At 40.7% G+C, this 16798-nt stretch overlaps 1 pseudogene; it reads left to right on the top strand.

Moving 5' to 3' along the window:
- Nucleotides 1–15247, top strand: part of LOC122230465 — a 58401-nt pseudogene extending 43154 nt beyond the window's left edge.
- The last annotated feature ends 1551 nt before the right edge of the window (nucleotides 15248–16798 follow it).

Below are 16798 nucleotides of genomic sequence, written 5' to 3'. Positions count from 1 at the left end.
ATTTCCTTTGTATGGACTCTATATGGGCATACTAGAATGAAGACATTAGAGACATAATGTGTCACAGCTTAACAAGATTGTCACCAAGAATCAGTCCAAAGCAGTTTGTGCTCTCAGACAGCCAGTCAAGCAGTTAATGACTGAGCAAATCCCCTAGTTAATTTGTCAGTAGAAAACTCAGTGGTTAGCAGCTTCATACAGTACATCCTACTCAACAGACTGTCACCTGAAAATCCCAGAAATGGCTGCTGTGTTAAAATCCTCTCCCTCCCCTTTCAAATGGCTGCTTTCTGTGAAAAGCAGTATTCTTATCCATGCTCCAGTGACAAGGCTGACGGACAACAGGCAGAGAAAGCCCAACAGCTGGCCAGCCTGCTCTGTGTCCTTGGACAGCCCAATGCCGTGATGGGGTGGGTATTACTGCCACCACGGTCAGGGACCCGTGCCAGAGCAGGTAAACTGGGAACAGGTCCTGTGCAGAACTGACTTTTTTTTATCGTTCTTACTGAATTCAAAATGCCACAGGGTCAAAAGTACAATGCAGACATAAAATCACTTCTAGAAAGTTAGCATGTATGATCATAAGTATTTCCAAGGGGTCAAATGACGAGAACAATAAGGGATCTTCCCATGATCTTCTGAAGGTCACATGTGGGTGATACATAGGAAGCAGAACGAGTCTATGGCCACTAGACACTGGAATGTCCCTGCTGCTTAGGGCCACATATTAAGGGAAGAGGAAGACACAGAGGGACAGACAAGCAGTTTGGTTGGATATAAAATAATTTTTTTTCATTTGAGAGAGAGAGGGAGTGCACGAATGGGAAAGAGGGGCAGAGGAGGAGGAGAGAGAGAGAGAGAGAGAGAGAGAGAGAATCCCAAGCAGGCTTTACGCTCATCATGGAGCCAGATATGGCACTCGATCCCATGACCTGAGCTGAAATCAATAGACACTCAACCAAGTGAGCCACCCAGGTTCCCCTAAAATAATTTTTATACTCACACTTGAAAAAAGGAAAGTGGGCATGGTAATGACAAAATGGTAAGATTCGTGTAGTTGGTTGTGGAATGAAATGTGTGTACCTCATCTAAGGCCATTTTCTTTTTTTTTTTTTTCCTTTTTTTTAAATTGAAGTCTAGTTGACATACAATGTTATGTTAGTTTCAAGTGTGCAACATAGTGATCCAACAATTCTATCCACTACAAAATGCTCACCGTAATTAAGTGTAGTTACCATCTGTGACCTTAAGAAGTTATTACAATATTATCGACTATATTCCTTAAGCTGTACTTTTCATCCCTGGGACTTATTTATTTTATAACTGGAAGTTTTTTGTACCTCCCCCCCATTTTCCATCCCTTCTAGCAACCAGCAGATTGTTCTCTGTATTTATCAGGCTGTTTCTATATTGTTGGTTCATTGGTTTTTTAAGAATCCACATATAAGTGAAATTGTACAGCATCTGTCTTTCTCTGTCTGACTTGTTTCACTTGGAGTTATACCACCCAGGTCCATCTATGTTGTTGCAAATGGCAAGATTTCATTCTTTTTTATGGCTGAGTAATACTCCATTGTGTATATATACCACATCTTCTTTATCCACTTATCTATCCATGGACACTTGAGTCATAAAGCTATTTTTTAATTAATTAATTTATTTTGAGAGAGAAATAGACAGAGAACAAGCAAGCAAGGGAGAGGCATGGAGAGAGGGAGAGAGAGAATCCCAGGCAGGCTCTGTGCTGCCAGTACAGAGCCCGATGCAGGGCTTGAACTCAGGAACTGTGAGATCATGACCTGAGCTGAAACCAAGAGTCAGACTTAACCAACTGAGCCACCCAGGCCTCCCCAAAGCTATTTTCTTAATGTGCCAGTTTTCTGAGAAAGTCAATCAGCTAGTTGTATCACCCTCCTCAGCAACTTGGAAAATCAGCCTTGGAAGGGACAGAGAGAGTTTCCCTTAAAAAGGAAAAATAAGGTCAGAGCATAAAATGCTTTCCCCAAGGTTACAAGTTGAATTAGAGGTAGAGCTGAGACCAGAAGCACATCCTGACTCCTTGTGCAGTGACATTTCTCTCTGCTGTATATGTGACAAGGAACAGTGAAATATCCTAGTCCTTAAGTCTCCAAACCAGTTTTTCTAATTACAAGGCTATACTGGAGTTTCCATAAGGAGGGTCTCATAGGTCAAAACTGGGCAGTAGCATTTTATTCCTCCCTATAGAGGTTTGTTATAAAGACCTGTCCCACCACCCTGATTGTTCAGGGGTCCTTACGCTAACTTCTATCCTGGATTTCCTTCTTAGGCAACACCACATGGTCACCGACCCTGCTTACGATCATGCTCTCTTATGCTGAACTCACTTGTCCTGAGCCCTAATCTCTCAAAGTCTCAGTGAACATTTGGCTGAAAGATCTGATGAATTTATTCTATGTACACCACAGGGTTTCTTTTTTTCCTCTGCTTTATTTTCATTTAAATAAAATAATAAATAAAATAAAATAAACTTATTTATTTTTATCTAAATCCCAGTTAGTTAATCTGCGGTGTAATATTTTAGTGATTCACCACTTACATACAACACCCAGTGCTCATCACAGCTGCCCTCCTTAATCCTCATCACCTATTTAACCCATCCCCCCACCTCCCATATCCATCAGTTTGTTCTCTACGCTTTTGGTTTCTCTCTTTTCCCCCCTTCTTTTCCTTTACTCAACTGTTTGTTTCTTAAATTCCACATGAGTGAAATCATAATGTATTTGTCTTTCTCTGACAAATAATACTCCCTTAACATGATACTCTCTAGCTCCATCCACATTGGTGCAAATAGCAAGACTTCATTCTTTTTGATGGCTGAGTAGTATTCTACTATATATACAGAACCTCTTCTTTATTCATTCATCAGTCAATGGACAAAGGACATTTGGGCTCTTTCTGTAATTTGGCTATTGTTGATAGTGCTGCTATAAGCATCGGGGTGCATGTATCCCTTTGAACCAGTATTTTTTGTATTCTTTGGGTACATACCTAGTAGTGCAATTGCTGGGTCATAGGGCAGTTCTATTTTTAATTTTTTGAGGAATCTCCGTACTGTTTTCCAGAATGGGTGCACCAGCTTGCATTCCCACCAACAGTGTAAAAGCGTTCCCCCTCCTCGCCAACACCTGTTGTTCCCGGTGTGGTTAATTTTAGCCATTCTGATTGGCTGGAGGTGATACCTCATTGCAGTTTTGATTTGCATATCCCTGATGATGAGCGATACTCAGCCTCTTTTCACACCACAAGGTTTCTTAACCTATCTCCACTGAGCTGACTCTGGATTAGACGGTATTGTCCATCCCCTCTTGAGCCCCCAGCATGCTAAGGACTTGCATGGATGGTCTGTGTGTTTGCAGCATACTATGTGTGTAAGTGTGTGTGTGTACTTGTGTACACACAACACCTTTTTTGACAGCAACCATAGAGGGGACAGTTGAGAATTTCTATAATATCTTTCTGGTTTCACAGTGGTGTTCCTAACCAAAAGCATGAACACAAAGTAAAACAGCTAATTTTTGTATGCTATTCCTTTCCCTTCACACTTTGCCATCAGCTACTAAAAGCTAAGGCGTTCAAGACTTCAAATTTTATTGTTTTATGATGGGATGCATTAGGCCTGAACAAAGGAAATTGCTTGTTGAATATTCCTTGTCTTAACTATGCATTTTCCCCATCTGGAGTTATTTTTTCAATGAGGTACTATGGTATTTATATCTCCCTATTTTTTTGACAATTTTTCTAAAAAAATTTTTTAATGTTTATTTATTTTTGAGAGAGAGAGAGAGAGAGAGAGAGAGACAGAGCATGAGCTGAGGAGGGGTAGAGAGAGAGGGAGACACAGAATCCAAAGCAGGCTCCAGGCTCTGAGCTATCAGCACAGAGCCCAATGTGGGGCTCGAGCTCACGAACCATGAGATCATGACCTGAGCCAGACACTTAACCGACTAAGCCAGCTGGTGCCCCAACAATCTTTCTGTTTTTATATTTGCTTTCACCAATTTTGCTACAAACATTTTAATGTGTTAAATTGTTTCCAACACTTAATTTTTCATTAGCATAATTAAACATTTTTATTTCAATACTTGGGATTTTACAACGTACAAAAAAAGCTCTTTTATTTCTTGGGGGAAATGTCTCCTCCAGAATCACCACATTGATCATGTGTTTAATTCTGTCTCCCTGAGCTCAAAGCAGGTTAATCCCACTCTTGGGATTACTGACAGATTGGAAGAAAATAAAAAACAGTCTCCTGGGAAGATATAACTTATCAAAGTGCTGACTTAAGATCATTTAATAAGTTCAGAACCAACTAGTTGTCTTTGGCGAACCAACAGAGTCAAACAGAAACCCAAATGCTTGTATTCCCTAGACTTTTAGAAGTCCTCCCCTTCTTCCATAGACATGCATTTTAAAATAAATATTTTGAGAATCTTTTTATGTTTGTTTGTTTACTTTTAAGTTATCTCTACACCCAATGTGGGGCTCAAACTCATGACCCCTAGATCAAGAGTCACACGCTCTACTGATTGAGCCAGCCGGGCACTCCTTGAGAATCATTTTAGATTTACAAAAGAGTTATAAATATTTACAGAGATTCCTGTATACCGCATACTCACTTTCTCCTAATGCCAACATCTGACATTAGTATGGCATCCTTGTCACAACTAATGAGCCAATATTGATACTAGCTCTAACTAAAGTCTATACTTTATTCAGATTTCCTTAGTTTTTACCAAATGCATGCTGCTGTTGCAGGATCCTATCCAGGACACAATATTCCATTTAGTTGACAGGTTTCCTCTGGCTTGTCTAGACTGTGACAGCGTCTCAGACTTCCAGTGTTTTGAATCCCCTTGACAATTCTGAGTAGTACCGGTCAGCTACTATGCAGAAGGCCCCTCAATTTGCATGTGTCTGAGATTTCTCTCATGATTAAAATGGAGTTATGGGTTCTTGGGGAGCAAGATCACAGAGGTAAGGTACCACTCTCATCAACTGTATGAAGGGTATGTGCTGTCAACATGACTTATCACGGATGATGTTAACCTCGGTTCCCTAGCTGAGGTAGTGTCTGGCAGGTGTCTCCACTGTAAAGTTACTCCTTTTTGCTCTTTCTGTTCTGTGCTATTTCGAAGAAAGTCACTATATACAACCTACATGTAAGACGTGTGAAGTTTTGCTCCATCCTCTGAGCGGGGGGGATCATCTATATAAATTATTTTTAGTTCTATGTAGAATATATGTGCATTTTATGTACCCACTCAGTAATTAACTTACATCAGTATGGACTCATGGATACTTATTTTATGTTTTAGATTATAATCCAACATTAAACCATTTCTTTTGTTTCTCAAATTATTCCAGTTTTGGCCACTGGGAGCTCCTTCAGCTGGCCCCTCTGTCCCTTTAACATACCTCCATCAATTAAATTTTTTTTTGAGGACTTCCTTTCTGGCACTACAAGACACTCCAGGCTCCTCTTTTACACTCCTTGCCCCAATCCTGAAATCAGCCATTTCTCCAAGGAGCCCTGTTTCTCTTTGTAGGAGGGTGGTATTCAAACCAAATCTGGATGTTGGATTTGCTCATTGCCACTGAGGCATTGCTGCTTCTAGACTCTGTCAGATAACAGAATAAGAAACTCTATGTAGGTACACTAACCCAAGTATATACACATATCCACATCTATCTGTATCCACATATATTATTTATATTAAGCTACACGTAGGTTCATACTGCTGTTTCCAATTCTGATCCATTCCCACCTGGATTGTTCTAGCCTAACTTCTGTTTATCTGCAACCTGGCTCCCAGTCTCTGCCATCCATTTACTTATCTGTTCAAGCCCACATGTATGCATCATGGTTGCAGACTTGCTCATCCGTACACCCACAGAAAGTAAGTTTAGCAAGTAGAATGCCATCTTTTTGCCTTTAGTCTCCACTCACTTTCAAAGCTACTTAGGTCAGCACCTTCTCCCTCCCCTCCCCCACCGCCTTCATGAGTCAGGTTATTTCATACACTTCTTCTGACACATTCTGCATACCATCCTGGGATCGATCAACTCCTAATTTTGTTTTCAATTAATAGATAGGAAAGTTTCCTTTGTGACATAAAGTTCTATAAATGTATGTAACCTTTTCAGATTGGCTCCTTTTGCTTAGCAATATGCATTTAATATTCATCTATGCTTTTATGTGGGCTAATAGCTCATTCTTTTTTTATCACTGGATAGGATCCCATTGTATGGACATACCACAGGTTACCTCTTCACCTATTGAAGGATATCCCAGCTGCTTCCAGTTTTTGGTGATTATGAATAATGCTACTGGTGATTATGTTGGTGATTATGAAAAACGCTTCCCAAAACATATGCGGGTTTTGGGTACACATATTTTCAACCAGCTGAGTCAAAACATAGGAATACAACCGTGAGATTATATGGTAAGACAATGGTTAGCTTTATACAAATCTGCAAGACTGCATTCCAAACTAGCTGTACCTTTTTTCATTCCCACCAGGTATGAATGATAGTTCCTGTTGTTCTTCATACTTAAAATTTGTTCTGCATACTTATTGCCAGCAATAAGTATTACTGGCTTGGGGCTTTTTAAATTATTATTTTAGCCATTCTCAGAAGTATGTGGTGGTAACTCATCTTGGTTTAAGTAACACTCCGTGTTCACCACTCCCACCACACACACATTTTAACATTGCTGAAATAGATACAGGTCTTATAAACCCTATGTATATTTAATGTAGTGTTTCTGGTGCTGCCTGTGAAATGCTATGGCTCATCTTAGAACAGATGATGCTTTATAATGTACATAGTGCAAAGGGAATGTGACTCTCAGGGACTGAAGTAGGACATCAAACTTGTGTTTTTCCTCTCTCATGAAGTTGTTAATTGGAATTATATTTGGTTGCAAGTAGCAGAATTTTTTTAAGTTTATTTATTTATTTTCAGAGAGAGAGGGAGACAGAGAGAATCCCAAGCACTAACAGTGTAGAGCCCAACGTGGGGCTCGCACTCACAAACTGCGAGATCATGACCTGAGCCAAAATCAGGAGTTAGGATGTTTAACCGAATGAGCCACCCAGGTGCCCCAAAAGAATTTTTGATTAACAGTTGATGAAGCAAAACTCCCCTCATACAACAGTCTAGAGAAAGACAATTACTAGTATTAATCCAATTGCTGAGAAATGAAGTCAGAAATTCAGAATCTTTTATATTTTGACTGTACCCAAGTATTTCACTTCATGGTTGTAGGATTCCTCCCTTTGCAGACTAGATGTAATGTCTATTTTTTTAATATTTACTTATTTTGAGAGAGAAGGAGAGCATGCATGCAAGTGAGCAGAGGAAGTGCGGAAAGAAAGAGAGAAAGAACCCCAAGCAGGCTCCACACTCTCAGCACAGAGCCCAATGCAGGGCTCGATCCTACAAACTTAGAAATTATGACCTGAGCTGAAATCAAGAGTCAGACACTTAACCAACTGAGCCATCCAGGCACCCTGTAATGTCTATTTTTAATACAAGAATTAAAGGTGGGGAGTTATGTCAAAAAAAGTTTCAGAAATAGCCAGTTTACTAATTGTCACTGCTGAAACTTGGCTACAAGAGTACCCACAGCTGCATTGGAGGCTAGGAAAGTAAGTGTTCGGCTGACTGATATTTCAGCCTGAACCAAACTGGACTTCAGGTAGCAAAGTAAATGAGGACACATGACTAGGCAACTAACAGAATTTGAATTTGGAGAGGATGTAAGAGAGGAAATGAGTATTTTGAAACCTTCCTTTACAATAACAGTCTTAATGACTACTACTCATTTTTTTTAATTGTTTTAATGTTCACTTATTTTTGAGAGAGAGAGAGACAGAGTGCAAGCAGAGAGAGAGAGAGAGAGGGAGACACAGAATCTGAAGCAGGCTCCAGGCTCTGAGCTGTTAGCACAGAGTGCAACACAGAGACTGAATTCACAAACTGTGAGATCATGACCTGAGCCAAAGTTGGCACTCAACCAACTGAGTCACCCAGGAGTCCCATGATTACTACTCTTTTCTGACTAACCTTCGTCAAATTAAGATATTTTTGTTAAATTGGATAAAATATATCACACTGGCTTAGAAAGTTTAGAGATGGAATAGATTTATAGAGGTGGAAATAAAATGGGACTTAGAAAATCAAATTTCAAGGTTTGTCACTGGCTTTCACTAGCTTCTAAACATTCCATGAATTATATTACCACAGCATCTACTTTCTTTACTTATAAGATCCCTGTTTGCCATGGATAACACTGCCTGTTTCCTGTGTGTCAAGTAATTTAGGATTATGTCTTGGACATTGTCAGGACGTGTGATAAAGACTGACTTCTGTTATATTCTTCTGAAGATTATCAACTTTTTTTTTCTGATTGCTTGTTTGTTTAATCAGGCAGTCAACTAGGCTGATTTCAGTCTGCAAACTCTGTCTCCTCTGCAACTGGCACCAGCTGAAATTCTAGTTCAGTTCTTTTAGCTTTAGCTGGAGTGCTTGAAGTCTGCCTCACACATGCATAATTCAGGGATCAGCCTGATATTAGGGTGGACTCCCTACACAGAATTTGGAGCTCTCCTTCTCCCACTTTCTCTTTAGAGTTCCTTTGGTTATACTGGAGTCTATCCCCTGTCTTCAAGCCAGTAAAACTATAGCTTCTCTGCTAGTGTTAGCTACTCCTCTCTGATTCAGTCTGGGCTCTGACTTCAGGCTAAAAGTCATAAAAATACGTGAAAATCCTCTGATGCTGTTTCTCTCTTCCAAGTGTCAATCCCCTTCCATAACGAGCCTATTTGAGGAAATGGTCTAGTTTGGGTAGTTGTTTTTTTTTTAACATTTGCATAGAGTGTGTAATTTTTATTCGAAGAGGTGGTTTGATAGGAATTGCTCAGTCATGACCAGAATCAGGACCTCAGCTTTGCCATCTATAACATGGGGAATAATAATTATATGTGTCATGGTTCCTTTTGGAATTTTTATGTCTGTCAAATAAGATAATACATATGAAAACTGTTTGTGAACTGTACAGTTGCATTCAGCAGTAATTGTGCAGATGAGAAAATTCAGGCCCAGTGAGACGAGCTGACAGTTGAAAACACAGATCTAGTCAGTATTAAAGGAGGATAACAATCTATGTGTCCCAAATCCCGGTCTAGTCCTATTTCAACTATGCCATGCAATTTGCTCCTTTCTCAAAATTTGTCCTCAAGGCACAAGACAGCCACCAGATTTATCCAAATTTGGTGAAACATTAGGCAATTCAGTGAATCAAAATTAGCCAGAGTGGTTGTTTGCTTCAGTAGACTAGTTGACTGACCAAAACAGCTGCTCCAATATCAGTTTATAGAAGTAGCTAGCTCTATAACTATAGAGCTCTATATAGCTCTATATAGCTCTGTAACTATAACTATAACCTTCAGCTCAGGTCATGATGAGCTTCAGCTCAGGTCATGTGGGGCTGAGTTCGAGCCCCACATCAGGCTCAGTGTTGTCAGCACAGAGCCCACTTCGCTCTGCCCCCAGTCTGTCCCCCTCTCTCTCTGCCCCTCCCCAACTTGCACTCTCTCAAAAATAAAACATTAAAAAAAGAAAAGAAGTAGTTAGAGAATCAGAAATGGCAAGCTAGAGGGGCGCCAGGGTGGCTCAGTCGGTTAAGCAACCAGCTTCGGCTCAGGTCATGATCTCATGCTTTGTGGGTTTGATCCCTGCACTGGGCTGTGTGCTGACAGTTCAGAGGCTGGAGCCTACTTCAGATTCTGTGTCTCCCTCTCTCTGCCCCTCTCCTTCTCGCTCTGTCCCTCTCTTTCTCTCTCAAAAATAAATAATATATTTAAAAATTTAAAAAAAAAAAGAAATGATGAGCTAGGACTTTTGCTGGCTAAAAAGGAAACGAGCTTCTCAGAGGTAGAAGATGCTCATAGGCTGTCCTTTGTGACTTCTCACTTCCCTCTGAACACCCCGTGTCCCCTTTTCCAACTCCAGGTTGGTCTACACCCAGTATTTATAAGAGAGATAAAATGGATCCTTTTTCTCTTGCCTCCTCTTTTTTTATATTGGATACTACTGATTGAAAATAAAGTCTCCTTTGAGCAAGGTTATGCATTACTTTATTTTTGCCTATTATGCCAGCTGAGACACCACACAGTCTGGGTGGCAGGGAGGGGAGTATGGGGTGTCTTTTCCCTGTGGGCTCCTCCAGCAAGAAAGTCACAGGGATCACCCAGATTCTCGCTAAAGCTGGGTGAATTATTCTGGGCTCTCTGTCCCTATGAACTGGGGTGAAACAAGATGTGAACAGCACAAAGAAGAAACTTTTCATGTTTTATCAAAATGTATTAGAGAAGCGCCTGGAAATCTTCAAATTGGATACTAAAATCAATGGGGAAAAAAATCTGCAGAACATAAGCAAAGTCTCTTAAGCAGCCACAGACTTTAAAACTCATTCATTTTAATAGTTACCAGCTTATTGCTAGCACAGCTTTTAGCTAAGTTGTGCAGACTATGCAAACCTTTTATCTTTGTCTAAATAATTCCGCACATTTTATTGATCCTGCTCAGAACATGTGACTAATTACTTTAAGACCTTGTGCTTGGGAGTCAGACTCCCAAAGCAGGCTTTCCCAGGGTTGCATTTGGCCAACTTTGAAGTAGCATGCAAATACTCAGGCAGCCAGCTGGATACTTGGATTTCCTAGACCAGTGTCTTTCAACCTGTGGTCCATAGACCAACAAGGTCAGAATCTCCGGATGCTATTTAAAAATGAAGATTCTGGCTTCCAAACTATGGCATGGGGATCTTCTGAGAGGGGTGGAGGACAGAAACCTGGATCTTTAACAAGGGCTAAAAGCTGCTGTGAAAATGGGCATTTCCATATGAGGTCTTATATATAATGAAGGACAGCTTGTTTTGATGGTCAGTTTGGACCTTTGGAGATGTATTTACAAGAAGGATTTCCGGTTCGCAGCATGATAACCTGAAAAGGGACTCTGACTTTCAAACTTGCCAGTTTATCTCATGCTGATATGCCTTCCTTAGAAGAACACACGACAGCCTTTGTCCAGGTGAAATGTGAATAAAATATGAAATCCTTAGAAAGCACATTCTGAAGGCGCCTGGGTAGCTTGGTCAGTTAAGCGTCTGACTTCAGCTCAGGTCATAATCTCCCTGTTCATGAGTTCAAGCCCTGCATCGGGCGCTGTGCTGACAGCTCATAGCCTGGAGCCTGCTTGGGATTCTTTGTCTTCCTTGCTCTGTGCCCCTCCTCCACTCATTCTCTCTCTCTCTCTCTCAAAAATAAACATTAAAAAAATTTTTTTAAAGAAAGTACATTCTGACAAGTCTTTAGACATTCATTCATTTAACACATAATTATCAAGCATCTATCATGAGTAGCCATTGTTCCTGGCAAGAGAAACATAGTAATGAACAAGACAGATGAGGTCTCTGGCCTCATGTAGCTTATATGTTAGTGAAGAGAAACCTGCATCTACATATACATGCAGACAAATATATATTCAGGCTGAGGAATAAAAGGAACAGGAGGATGACCTACAGAATGAATCAGGTGAGGGAGAGAGATTTACCTAGAACATTGCAAACAGGACCTCTGAGAGGTTTGGTCTGAAGAATGAGTCTATCCAATATTTCAGGCACAGGGAACAGTGAATACAAAAGCTAAAGACATGGAAAGGAGGTGAGTGTAGTGAGACCCTGGTGACCAAAGGGAAGCATTAGGAGAGGAGTCTTGATAGTAAAGGAGGTAAAGCCAGAAGATAACTATGCCAGCTTTTCAGTACAACTAGTCCATTATCCAACATGCTTGCCTAAAAATCATCCAATTCTCAGGGATCGTAACTCACTTTCCACTTACCACTGACTAAACCCCAGGCATTTTACATTCTGTAAACAGAGAGATAAATTTGCAGAGAACTGACAAATGGATTTTTGCCAGGGCGAGCAAATATTCCCAAAGGCTATGGTTTTATTTCTCTGTGGCGTTTTACCCATATTGTATCTCGCTTAGCATTTACTTCAGTTTTCTTTGCTTTTATTTTTCTACTGATCTTCAATGACACATCTGTGTCTCATATCCTTTGAACCAACTCTGTTATCTCACTGGGTTCCTCACCCATGAGTCAAAGAAATGTTGGAAAATCAGGCATTTCCTGTTGGAGAGACAGAAAAGAAGTGTTCGCATGGGGGTTCAACATGGTCATTGGGTATGCCTTTTGGGGTGAGGGTGTGAAGGAGGGATGGTGGCCATGGAAAGACTGCTGGAGGCCTACTTCAGTACCCCAAGTGAGAGGTAAAGCAGGCAGAAGAAGGGAGAGGTCTGCGTAGACAGAAAGAAATGGATTGAGTTGAGAACCAACTTTTAACCAGCTACTTATTAAGGCTTGGATTGAATAGGGCTCACGAGAATAAATAAGTTCTGATGAGGAACAGTGGGGGGTAAAAGAGGGGAAATATCAAGAAACAATTCTATTAGAGCATGACATTCTTTGGAGGGAAACCCACAGCCTGAGATCTTTATGTCGGACACGAAACAACACACCTTTCTGATGGGTAAGAAATAAGGTTCTTGTGTCCCCTCCTTCTAGTCCTACATGGAATGTCCAGACAAACAGATGGGAGAAAAATAAAATATAAACTAAGATGGTAAGAGCAGAAACTGAAGGCTTATTAAACTTCAGGGTTAGAGTTTAAAAATAGCCTTAAATACACTGTATTCAATGCATGAGCAGAAAAAACATTAGAACTCTAGAGAAGACATACTAAAAGCACTTCATGGATCGACAAGTTGAGAGAAGCAAGAAATCTACTTAATATGTTTAGGAAACATATGAACCTACGGCTCAGCATTTTCTCCCAGCCATGATTTTCAGAAACAAATTTAGGGAAGGAATTGTGGAATCTTTGATTTGTTTACCGAACCACTAACAAATTCTGTTTTAGAATATTCAAAAAAATCTCCACATCACTGTCCCCAAGTTCATGTACTCTTCCAACTGAATTCCAATACAATCAAGCAACTTTTCTTACGTGTATTCCCTTTTTTATGTCAGGAGCCAATCATTTCCTCATTCTATACTATGGCTCTGACTTTTCTGACAGCAAAGCCATAGACTGTTGAGAGATTACCATCTGTACTTACCATAGAACCATACCGAAAGAGAATGTACTCTTGTCAAGGATGAGTTGAATTTTGTCCATAAAAGCACGCATGCCCTCAAAGCACCTAGAATCTGACTTACAAATGGGAAGCCCATGTTCAGATTTAGCTTCCATGCATTATATGTCAAAGTTAAAACAAACAGTGGTAAATTACAAAGACAGAATAAAGATATTCTGTCATTTTGGTACATGTAGTAAGCACCAAAGAAAAAGGACCCATATATCAACAGAATCACTGCTATGTAGTTACTGAACCTTCATAAGCAGGAAGTGATTACTCAGTGCTGAAGGTCTGGACTTATTACGTAACATATCCATCAAAGCCAAGTTGATGAAGGATAAGCAGCTTCTGAGATCATCATGTCAGTTAATAGGCACAAGAGCACAAAACAAAAGAGATTAAGAAAGCCAATGTGTTTTATTGATAGAGTCAACCTTGTCTCTCACCAAGGCAAAATACTCATTCAGCCAGCAACCCACTAAAGCTGCTTAGAAAAATACATCTATGCCCCAGGTGAAGACCTAACATGCACTTGTATAGGATAGCACAATCAGCAAATTCATTCATGAAGGTCAATGAGAAAGATTTGCTTGAACTAAAAAATCACAATTTCTTCTCTTTTTTTTAAATCATGATTTCTTAAGAGAGCAGAACAAGATAGTCTTAAAATAAAGGGAAAGGATTTTATTTCATTTAGAAAACCCCTTGAGTTCAAGTAAAAACTATACTGAAGCTTATAAACGTTCAATTAAGAAGGTGTTCCATAGGAGCACCTGGGTGGCTCAGTTGGTTAAGCGTCTGTCTCTTGATTTCAGCTCGGGTCAGGATCTCACAGTATGTGGATTCAAGCCCTGCTTCAGGCTCTGCACTGACAGAGTGGAGCTTGCTTGGGATTCTCTCTCTCTCTGCCCCCATCTCTGATCCTCCCCCACTTGTGCTGCCTCTCTCTCTCTCCCAAAATAAATAAGTAAATTTTTTTTAAAGGAGGAATTGCATAAATAATTCTAGTCCAAGTACCTCCTTCCAGTTCTTCCCACAAACTGATTCTTTTCCTGTGTGTGAGTCTCTCTATCTTATGGTAGCCAGATTTGGCAAGTAAAAATACAAAACGCTCACTTAAATTTGAATTTGAGATAAGTAACAAATAATATTTATTATGTGTGATAGCTTGTGCTAGGTCTACAATTACTTGTTGATACCTCAAATTCAAATTTAACTGGGCTTCCTGTATTTTTCCCAGCAACCTAGTGTGCCTATGTACGTCTCTATGTATTGTCTTCTTGTTATCTACTGTTCTTAACACAAGGACAGATAACATTTGCACGTCTGATATCCTTAGAATTATATATTCTATGTGGCCATCAGATGGAGGCCCAGACTCTATATCATAAACTTCTGGTACCCAGTGGCTTTCTGGTTGCCCTCAGCTTCTAGCTGCCAGCAGAAATTGGGAATCATGCCCCATTCAAGATAACCCTTCTGCTGGGCTACAATGTCTTCCTGCTCTTGATGAATGACTTACTTCCCACCAATGGTACCTCCCTCATCAGTGTTTACTTTGCCCTATGTCTGTCCCTGATGGTGATCAGCCTGCTGGAGACCACCTTTATCACCTACCTGCTGCACCTGGCCACCACCCAGCCCCCACCCATGCCTCGGTGGCTCCATTCTCTGCCTTTTTACTGCACCTGCCCAACAAAGTGCTGCCCCACTGCACCCCTGAAGAGAAATAAATCCTTGGGCACCCCCCCCCGGCCCACCACTTGGTGTGAAGGAGCCTGTGGAGTTAGTGGGGAAGATGCAAAGTCCCAGATAGGCAGTTAAATGGGTGTCCTGGGTCATCAAGGGCCCAGCAGAAAGAAGAGATTCAGAAACCACACTTGGTCAGTCTGTGGGTGTAGTTCAGCCACATGATGGACACCTTGCTCTTCCGCCTCTACCTGCTTTTCATGGCCACCTCCGTGGTCACAGTCATCATCCTCTGGAACATCTAGGCATGATGTCTATTTGCTCCTGCAGACCCCAACCCAGAGCTGCTTGTGGTTTCCAGAGACCAGCTAGGTCTTTGCCCCTTGTTGAGTATTGACTGTCATAGCCCAAAGATAACCAGTTCCCTTTTGCATTCCATGCACCTCAATGCAGCCCAACCTCAATGCAGTCTCAACCCAACTCTAGACATTTTCCTCTTGTATCTGCATTCTGTTGGCTTCCTGCACTCCCCTCATGTAGTTCTACAGCCCCTTTATGTCTTCTGCATAGCAGTCCCACCTCCTCTGCTTCCTTACTTGTCCCAATAAATCACTCTGCCAGAAAAAAAAAAAAATTACAGAATTTAGAGCAGGAAAGCACTTAGACGGAATGTAGTTTAATGATTTTATTCCACAGTTAAGGAAACTGAGACTCAAATAGATTAAATGACTTGACCAGATCCCATACCTAGTTACTATCCTATTCGGAGAAACAACTGGGATATAGTTGTCCTGGCTCCCAGTTCTTTCTCTTTCTAGAATATAGTTTCTCTCTTAAATCTGAAGTTCCAGTTGGTTTTTCAGTGATACATTTGGACCAGACTGATGCTTTCATTTAAATGGTTATACCTATATACAAATCATTTGGTTTCTGTATACAAGACAGAACACACGTGCATGCACACGCACACACACTGCACAAACCAAAAGGAGAGTTTCAAATCAACATGTTATGTAGTGAGAACATTTGTTGTTTGAGGCTTCCCAATACCCATCCTTCCTTTAAGCATTAGCATCCAAAATTCCTTTTAGGGAAGGGCCTTTCTCCCTGCTGAATAAAGTCTAATGGGACCATTGATGAGGGCATCCTTCCTTAGCCAATGAGTGGGCACATGACCAAGCTAAGCCAGGTGATGGTTGTCATTTCCTGGTCCTTTCCTAGCCTCCATTTTTAATTTTGAGAGGATAAATAGAATATTCCTCTACCCCCACCCTACTCCAGACAGCAAGATGGTTGCAGATGATTTACCGCATTGGAAGTGACTGGGCAAGGCCATAGAGTAGTTCATATTTGCAAGACCTTTTGGAGCTAATTGTTTCCTTCTATGTAAAGCCCAGTGCTTCAAATCCTTCACACTCTTCCAATACATTATTTGCTTAGCCTTAGCTTTAAGAAGCAGAGTTAAATTGTCACCTGACAAAAGCTGTAATCATCAAGACAGCACGGTATTGGCACCAAAACAGACACATAGACCAGTGGAATAGAATAGAAACCCCAGAACTAGACCCACAAAAGTATGGCCAACTCATCTTTGACAAAGAGGAAAGAACATCCAATGGGAAAAAGACAGTCTCTTTAATAAATGGTGCTGGGAGAACTGGACAGCAACATGCAGAAGATTGAAACTAGATCACTTTCTCACACCATTCACAAAAATAAACTCAAAATGGATAAAGGACCTGAATGTGAGACAGGAAACCATCAAAACCCTAGAGGAGAAAACAGGAAAAGACCTCTCTGACCCCAGTCGTAGCAATTTATTACTTAACACATCCCCAAAGGCAAGGGAATTAAAA

The sequence above is a fragment of the Panthera tigris genome, chromosome A1, assembly GCF_018350195.1.
Source record: "Panthera tigris isolate Pti1 chromosome A1, P.tigris_Pti1_mat1.1, whole genome shotgun sequence".
NCBI classification, from domain to species: Eukaryota; Metazoa; Chordata; class Mammalia; order Carnivora; family Felidae; genus Panthera; species Panthera tigris.
This window is presented reverse-complemented; position numbering and strand designations above follow the sequence as displayed.